We start from the raw sequence: 9693 nt of genomic DNA on the forward strand, positions 1-9693 counted from the left end.
CTTAACGACTGAGCCACCCTGGCGCCCCCTCTTGTCTTTTTCTTTACACACACACACACACACACACACACACATGCAGGCACGCCTGATTTTATTGCACTTTGCTTTGTTGCACTTCGCAGACACCGTTTGGTGCAAAGTGAAGGTTTGTGGCAACGCTGTGGAGAGCGAGCCTCTCAGCACCATTTTTCCAACAGCATGTGCTCACTTCATGTCTCTGTATCACACTGTGGTAATTCTTGGAATATTTCTAATGCTGATTTTATTTCTAACACTGATCTGTGATCAGTGATTATAACTCCCTGAAAGCTTAGATGATGATTAATATTTTTTAGAAATCAAGTATTTTTAATTAATTTAATTAAGGTATGTACACTGGATTTTTTTAGCCACAATGCTATTACACACTTAACAAACTACAAGAGAGTATAAACATAACTTTTATTATGCATTAGGAAACCAAAAAATTCAGGGACTCACTTTATTGCAATATTCACTTTATTATGTGGTCTGGAACCAAACCCTCAGAATCTGTGTGGTATGCCTTTACATGTGCACATTTTTTTTTATTTTAATTAATTAATTTAGAGATCGAGCACATGCATGCAAGTGCGAGTGGGGGTAGGGGGGACAGAAGGAGAGGGAGAGAGAGAATCTCTAGCAGACTCTATGCTGAGCATGGGCTCAATCTCATGACCCTGAGATCCCAACCTGAGCTAAAATCAAGACTGATTGCTTAATCGACTGAGTCATCCAGGTGCCCCTGGATATAATTTATAAATAATTGGTTTTTGATACCAGAATTTAAAAATGAAAACACTTTCACTTCCATTTCTTGATTCTTAAACACAGTTTTCTTGTTTATACTATTAATATTTGTTCTCTTACGATTTTCATTTGTGTATTTGACATTTTTATACTGAACTGTTTACACCTTTCTGATAAATTTGTAGAGCTCTTCTTTTTAAAAGAGGAAAAACAACTCAGTGTTTTGTCTTGCATTTATTTTTTTTAAGTTTATTAAGTAAGCTCTACATCCAACGTGAGGCTCTAACTCATGACCCTGAGATCAAGAGCTGCACACTCTACAGAACGAGCCAGCCAGGTGCTCCTCATTTAGTTTATAAATATGTGTCCCAATTTCTGTTTTGTTCGTGATGCTTTATGACACCAAAAATTTCTAATTTTTACATACTTAAATGATTTTTTTTAAAGATTTTATTTATTTATTTGACAGAGAGAGACAGCCAGCAAGAGAGGGAACACAAGCAGGGGGAGTGGGAGAGGAAGAAGCAGGCTCCTAGTGGAGGAGCCTGATGTGGGGCTTGATCCCAGAACCCCGGGATCACGCCCTGAGCCAAAGGCAGACGCTTAACGACTGCGCCACCCAGGCGCCCCTTAAATCAATGATTCTTGTCTTTTGTTTTCCATCTTACATAGCCCTTTCCTTCTCCACCCCCAGATTATATAATATTTACTTAATTTTACTTTTTCTTCTTCTATGGTTTCTTCTTTCTATGGTTGATTTTTAATCAGTTAAGAATTGATTTGGGGGGCACCTGGGTGGCTCAGTTAGTTAAGCTTCTGCCTTCAGCTCAGGTCATGATCCCAGGGTCCTGGGATCGAGCCCCGCATTGGGCTCCTTGCTCAGTGGGGAGCCTGCTTCTCCCTCTCCCTCTCCCTCTACCTGCCGCTCCCCCTGCTTGTGCTCTCTCACTCGCAATCTCTCTCTGTAAAATAAATAAATAAAATCTTTTTTAAAAAAAGAATTAATTTTAGAGTAAGTCATGAGTTAGGGAAGCTAACTGTTTCCCAGGTAAATAGCCATTGCTGAAAAGTCACTTATGGGATGGTCTACCTTTTCCATTCTATTTTGAAATGGAACTTTGTTATATACTAACTTATAAATATATATGTAAGACCTATTTATAGACTTCTAAGCATTTCTTTTTTTTCCCTTTTTGTCTACTTATCCACCAGTAAAAATATTTAAACTATTTGACTTTATAAATGTGTTCTGACATCTGGTGATAAATATTCTATTAATTATTCTTATTTTAACATTTGTCATTACTATTCTCATTGTTTATTCTCCCAAATAAACTGGAGAATCATTTTTAAGTTAAAAAATAATGTTTGGGGGTGCCTGGGTGGTGTAGTCAGTTAAGCATCTCCCTTCACCTCAGGTCATGATCTCAGGGTCCTGGGATCAAGCCCCATGTTGTGCTCTCTGCTCAGCAAAGAGCCTGCTTCTGCCTCTCCCTCTTGTGTTCTCTCTCTCTCTTTGTGTCAAATAAATAAATAAAATGATTTAAAAATGTTTGGATTTTGACTGGAATTCTATAATTAATTATAAATTAATTTTGAGAACACCAATATATCTAGTATCATGAGATTTATCATCCAGAAACAAAGTCCCCCATTTGTCTTCATGCTTTAGAGTTTTGCAGTCTCCTTTATATATGCTTTGATTCTTGTAAGGATTTGTTCTCCCTGATTATGTAATTTATAGTTTGGATGGCTATTTTCAGTGCTAAGGAAACTACTCACTTGGACCATTTTACTTTACTCTCTTATTTATTCTGAAGGGTTTTTCACTGGTATTTTTGGATTTTTCCAAGTAATCAATTTTTTAAACCATAAATTAATGATAATTTTGTCTCTTCCAATATTTGACCTCCCTTTTTTATGTCTAATTGCTTTTTAATTATTTCCAGAATGATTTTGAACAATAATGGTTAACATTCTTGCAAATGCTTTGTTTTGCTTTAATAAGAATGGTAACAACTAATACTTTTTAAAGGCATGATATGCAACACACTATTTTAAGCAATTTAGGTATTACCGTATTGAATCTAACCAACAGCCCTTCCAAGCAAATACTAGTATCATCCCCATTTTACAAGGAAAGAAACTGAGACACAGAGACACTGAGTAAGTTGCCCAAGGTCATACTGCAAGTAACTGGCAGAATCAAGATTTGAAGCCAGGCATCCTGATGAGCAGAGTGGTGATGGCCTCCAATGTGCCAAAGCACAACTAATAGACCCTCACCTGTCATGCAGTGGGACAGGATTTCTGTTGGCGTTTGCAGTATGTCTTGTCTCGTACTGTCAACACCAGCCTACATAAGACAGCCATTGGGCTCCCTAGTGTCAGTGGGGATGGTGAGATTCCAGGAAGGCAGAGGCCAGAAAGTAGCACTTAACCAACCAGAGGCAAGGGTGGGCCATCATTATCATAATGGACAGCAAGGTCATAATGATAGCTGAGGCTGCCATGGTGTTCCTGAGGACAAGATAGATGGTCAGCAAACAAAAATACTGCTTGATCTGCACAATCGCAAGAGATTAAAAGTAGATGAGCAGAAAGCTGATGTCAGCTATGCCAATGCAAAGTCATTATCACTCACCCAGTTTCCAGACCCGAGCTAATTCTCAAATCTAGAATCAATCATTTGAAGAAGTGGCTGGGTCCCCTTGTGGTGAACTCTGCAACACCACAGCAAGTCTCCGTAGTAGCATCAGAGCCATTGGCCTCAACAACTGCACACCAGAGAAAGGAGAATATCCATATGACTTTTCAAGGGCTACTGGATATAGGATATGAATTGACACTAACACTTAGCAGCCCAAAACACTGTCTGGACCCTCGCGTTACAGAGAGGGCATTGGAGGCCAAGTGATAAGTAGAGTCTGGGCCCAAGTGTGTCTCATTGTAGGTCCACTGTGTTTGTAGACCCTCTCTACAAACTCTAGGGCCCTTTCCCTAGTTCTTGAGTGCATAATCTGGATGAGAATGCATTGGTAGAATTTCCTATCGGCTGCCTGACCTGTGGAGTAAGAGCCCTGTGCTAGTTATTGTCTCTCAACTTCAACCCCGCCCCCTTCAATGTTCTGCTCTGTGATGCTGGGGCTGGGACTCTGCAAACCACATTTTTCTTTTCAAAAATACCCTATATATGACTCTGCTAATAGGAGGTACTAGTGGGATATTCCCTCAGCATCACCTTAGTCTCACTCCTCACCCTGACCTTGGCAGTTTGCTACAGTCACAGCAGTTGAATCTAGTCTGCAGTTTGTCCCATACCTGCAGCACCAGTCTCACAGTGGCCCTCAAATACACCAGCACCACCTGGGCAGGGTCTCCTCAAGCTTCTGGACCACAGCCTCTTGGGCCCCTCCACCGAGCTGAGAACCGCTGGGACAAGATAAGTAGTAGCCCCTTCTAGAGACCTGAGTTACGGCTTCCACTCCAAGCTTTCAAGTGGAAAGAGTTCCAACTTCTTCCCCTGTCCCCCCAGCAATCAGAATGATAGCTGCTACCTGCAGTTTCTGAGGGACCTCAGTGTTCTCTCTTTGCCTTTCCAGTTTTTCAATAAATACTCAAACAATTCTTTCCATTAAATTCTCTCTGTTAAAATAACATGTGTGGTATCCATCTCCTGACTGGACCCTGACTGATACATTGTAGGAAAAGCAGGTGAAAATCTTGACATTGCCCCCGCCTGCCACTGACAAGACAACTTGGATAGGTAAAATGGCAGGGATTAAGGCTGCTCTCAAAGACTTAAAGGAGGCTGGGATCGTGGTCTCCATCACGTTTCCATTTAGTTCATTAGTCTGTCCCCTAGAAAAGTCAATCGGATCATCCGGCTGATGGAGGACTACCATATCCTCAGACTGAGTACTAACACTAACCACAGCCACGTTCAGATGCAGTGTCTTGATTTACTGCAACAGATTGGCAGGGCCTCTGGCACGCGGTTTGAGGCTATTGAATTGGAAAATGCGTTCTTTTCAACCCCCACTAGAAAGGAGGGGAAAAAACCAGTTTGCTGTCACTTGGAACAAAGAGAAATATACATTCACTCCCATGTCCTCTGGGCTATGTTAACCTCTGTGCTCTATGTCACAGAGTTTAACAGGATCTTGATCATCGGATAGTTTGTGAAAGGTCCTATGGATTCATTATACTAATGACATCATTTGTTCATGCTTGGGGAGCAGGAAGTAGTGAGTACTCTGGATGCAAGGATCAGACACATGTGGATCAGAGAGTGGGAGATAAACCTCACAACCTACCAAGGCTTTGCCCTGATCTGATCAGTAGTTTTCAGGTGGGACAGTGGTCTGGGATGGGCCATTTCCCTCCAAGGAAAGAACAAATGAGTGTACTTTGTACTTCTTACCACCAAGAAAGGGACACAATGCTCAGCAGAATATTTCAAATTTTGAACACTATACTTATCACACTTGAATACTGTTCCAACCCATTAGTGAGTCAGAAGGCTGTCAGTTTTGGGTGGGTGTTATAAGCTATACTGTGTCCCCCAACTTTGAACCCCTAACCTTCAGTACTTGAGAACATGGCTATATTTGAAGACAGGAACTTCAAAGTGGTGATTAAGTTAAAATTAGAATCACTAGGGTGGGCCCTAATGCAATCTGATGGATGTGTTTGTTTGAAAAGGAAATGTGGACATACAGAGAGACACCAGGGGCTTGCACGCACAGAAGAAAGGCCATGTGAGGACACAGGGAGAAGGTGGCCACCGGCAAACCAAGGAAAGGGGCCTCAGAAGAAACCAAACCTACTGACACCTTGATCTTAGACTTCTAGTCTCCAGAACTGCTAGACAATAAATTTCTGCTTATCAAGCCACCTAGAACTGCTAGACAATAAATTTCTGCTTATCAAGCCACCTAGTCTGTGGTGTTGGGCGATGGCAGCCCCAGCAAACAAATACAGCGGGCCTGGATCAAGGGAGAGCTCTGGAGCAGGTCCAGGTGTGGTATAATCAACCCTAGTGCTTAGGCTTTGGGAGCAGAGGATCCCATGGTGCTGGCCTCTGTAGACTCTTTAACAAGCCTTCATAGGAGAATCACAATACAAACCCCTGTAGGTCTGGAGCAAGCCCATGCCATCTGCAGCAGAGAGCCCTTCATTACAAAGAAAGCAGCTCCTGAATGCTTCTGAGGCCATGGTACACTGAGCACCTGGGCATGGTACACTGAGTGACACACAACCAGGGCCACCTTTGGTGGTTTGGGTGTTAACAGAGTTACCCGGTCATAAGGGTTGCACAAAAGAAATGTATCATAACCTGGGACTTAGACCTCTCAGAGGTCAAGGTCTAGGTTACTCCACCAGACAAGCAACCTAAACCTGTAGAGGGGCTGGCTGAGGAGGAGAGGCTTCTAACAAGGGTGGAACGGAAGGAAAATGATAGATGAGCATCTTGGCACAAACTGTAATAGCAGACAGTGAGACTCACCGTTCTTCCTGTTGTAGGTTCTTTTCCTTTTTCTTTGTGACCTTGCAGAATCAGTGATACAGTAAAGCAGCCTAACATGGGGCACAAGAAATGTGTGTGCTACAAAGTCTGGACTGTAGATGCTGTTGGTGGCCTTCCCAGACCCCCTCACCCTTAACGCTTCAGAGCACATCTCCTTCTCCCTGTCAGCACCTAGATTTATTTGTCTGAGGTTTTTTCTGGCATACAGAGCAACTCTACTTCTTTGTACAATACATAGATGTGCCAGGGAAATTACACTATCCCCCCAGGAGCCACCTTTAATAAAGGATGGGAGATGGTGTATAAATATCCCAGCTCCCTCGCCTCTTAGGTGGGACAGCTCTGAGGTCCATGTTTCAGACAGGCACTCAGAGTTCTCCAGAAGGATTACACTTCAGTCATGTGCAGTGCTATCTTGCTTGATAAAAACTTTTATTTACTACACTCTCTTCCCTGGGTTACTTAATCCTCTAACACTCCTTCCTGTGGTCATTTTCAAAGTAAATGATTTGCTATACTGTCTTAATGTATGCTTCTGTGGGAACCCCAGCTAAAACAAGATACTGAACTTATCAAAATATAGACAATCTCTAACCAAAGGCACATCCTCAATTACTTCTCATTGTTGTCCAAGATTGCCCTCTCTTATGTGTGCAGAAAAATGAGGTAGTGATGGGAAGAGTACTTTGGCCACTTAATGATCAACCTGCAAGGTTAGGCAACTTCTCTATTTTTCTGGGAGCCACAAACCTTGGGTGTCTGTCTAGAGGCAGTAGAGAGTGGAGAATGCATTATCTCCCTACATTTTTCAGTTGTCACTCTTGCATGATCTAAAACCTGGGTGTGCCACAGTCATTCCTTCAGTCTACTCCACTTGCCTTTTATATAATGAGAAGGGATTCCTCCAAGACGCTAGCATTTGCCACCAGGGTTCCTTCTGTCATTATTGTAAATTTCCACATTTTCCTTGCGTTCATTTTCTGTGCTGTCATACACATTTTAATGAAGGTTGAATGAGACTGCAAGGAGGGGGTGGCGCTGCTGGCCATATGATATTCTGATCTGAACATCTGCAGTATTCCATCTCAAGAAGCAGTGAAGTGACAAAAGGGCAGATGGAATTCTAAAGGTTCATGGAGGTCATTTTCCTGGAATGGGCCATCTTTCCATGGAGAGCCACAGTAGAAATACACTGTCACCAGTAACAAGCAGCATTAGGAACAGTACTGAAAATTCAAGTCCTCATTAGCGTGCTTCCTCAAATGATTCTGAAGAAAATTATTCATGAGGTGCATGAGAGAAAGACAGAGAAAAAGAAAGAGAAAGCTGTGTCTACATTTCAAAGAGGCCTTAAGTTATAATTATTTCTCCAGGGACCTAAACTGGTCATTCAGTGACACTTGGAATAGTTTGAAAATTAGAAAACTATTTCATTTGAAGTCAGCATTCTCAACTATTTCATTTCTACAAGTGACATTTTAAAAGCCAAACAATCACAGTGCTGTAGTAAATTCTGGAAGTGCAGGGGTTACTTTCCTTTGGGGCTGGGTCATGATTTGAGTGATTTTTCACTGTTTAAGTTTCATTATCATCTGGGTGACACCTCTTATAATAATAACCTTGCTTTGTTCACCATCTTGTCATATTTATCTTTCTTGACCAGATGCCATTCACACTATGACCCTGTCCTAGTAGCTAGTTGGCCCTGACCTTTGCAGCTATTAAACCCCAGGGAGCTAATAAGCAAGCCACACCAAGCCTAATTAGCTATTTCCAACAGCTGTAGAAGAGAGGCAGTTCTCAGGGATCTTTCCATCATAAAAATTGAGAGAAAGTTAACTTAAGCTGGAAAGGAAAAAACCAAAAGGAAAGCATCTTGGAAAACCCAAGAATCTTCTCAGCCAGACTGAAACATTATTTTAGCACTTCCGAAGCCTTCCAGCGTGACTCTGAACACTTATCTGGAGATGATGATATTGGTTTAAAGATACAAACATGTATTCAGTGTGATGCATCCAAAAGGTGCTAGGAGCTGAAGAATCACGAGACCATTTAAATGAGCTGGGCTAGCAAACAAGACATATTGCACATTTCAATATAAAACATTTGGGTCATCTAGACATCTGATCTTCCTGAATCCTCCATTTAATATTGTCTGGGAATACGCCTTGAAAGCAAGTTATAATTACATCTTTTTATTTAGCGATGAAAATCCCATAGAACAGTGTTTATTTAATTTTAATGTGCACTAAGATTAACTAGAGAGGTCATCTCAAGCCTCAGATGGTCTGGGATGGGACCTGAGAATCTGTATTTTAAATAAATATGGACCAAGCTTACCCCAAATTCTGCTCTTAAAAGTTCCAATGAGGGGGCGCCTGGGTGGCACAGCAGTTAAGCGTCTGCCTTCGGCTCAGGGCGTGATCCTGGCGTTACGGGATCGAGCCCCACATCAGGCTCCTCCGCTGGGAGCTTGCTTCTCTCTCTCCCACTCCCCCTGCTTGTGTTCCCTCTCCCGCTGGCTGTCTCTATCTCTGTCGAATTATACATATATATGTACATACATATATAAAGGTTCCAATGAAGAGCACCTGGGTGGTGCAGTCGGTTGAGCATCCTACTCTTGATTTCTGCCCAGGTCATGATCTCAGGATTGTAGGATGGAGCCCTGGTTTGGGCTCTACACTCAGCACAGAGTCTGCTTGAGATTCTCTCTCCCTCTCCCTCTGCCCCTCCTCCTGCTCACTTGCATGCTCGCTCTCTCACTCTCTCTCTCTCTCAAAAAAAAAAAAAAAAAAGTTGGGGCACCTGGGTGGCTCAGTTGGTTAAGCACATGGCTTCAGCCCAGGTCATGATCTCGGGGTTCAGAGATCAAGCCCTGCGTTGGGCTCCCCACTCACCTGGGAGTCTGTTTCTCCCTCTCCCTTTGCCCCTTCCCCAACCCGAGTGCTCACTCTCTCATTCTCTCTCTCTCAAATAAATAAATAAAATATTAAAAAAAAATAATTCCAGTGAATAAATGTCAAAACAGAATTGTGGTAAAACCCAAAACTTTGTCATGATTTAATATCATCACCAATGGGGAACAGATACACAAAAAGAGCATCTGAGATGTCAGGATAAAACAGACTAATCCAGTTTATAAGCCCTATAGCTACTGGAGTATTTATCATATTTTTCAACTGGCCCTTTTTTAAAGTTTTTATTTAAATTCCAGTTATTTAATACACAGTGTAATATTCGCTTCAGGTGCACAATATAGCAATTCAACACTTCCATACAACACCTGGTGCTCATCACAACAAGTGCATTCCTTAATCCCCATCACCTGTTTCACCCATCCCTCCATCCACCTCCCTTCTGGTAGCCATCAGTTTGTTCTCTGTAGTTAAGAG

Source organism: Ursus maritimus, unplaced genomic scaffold (genome assembly GCF_017311325.1).
Source record: "Ursus maritimus isolate PB19 unplaced genomic scaffold, ASM1731132v1 scaffold_5, whole genome shotgun sequence".
NCBI classification, from domain to species: domain Eukaryota; kingdom Metazoa; phylum Chordata; class Mammalia; order Carnivora; family Ursidae; genus Ursus; species Ursus maritimus.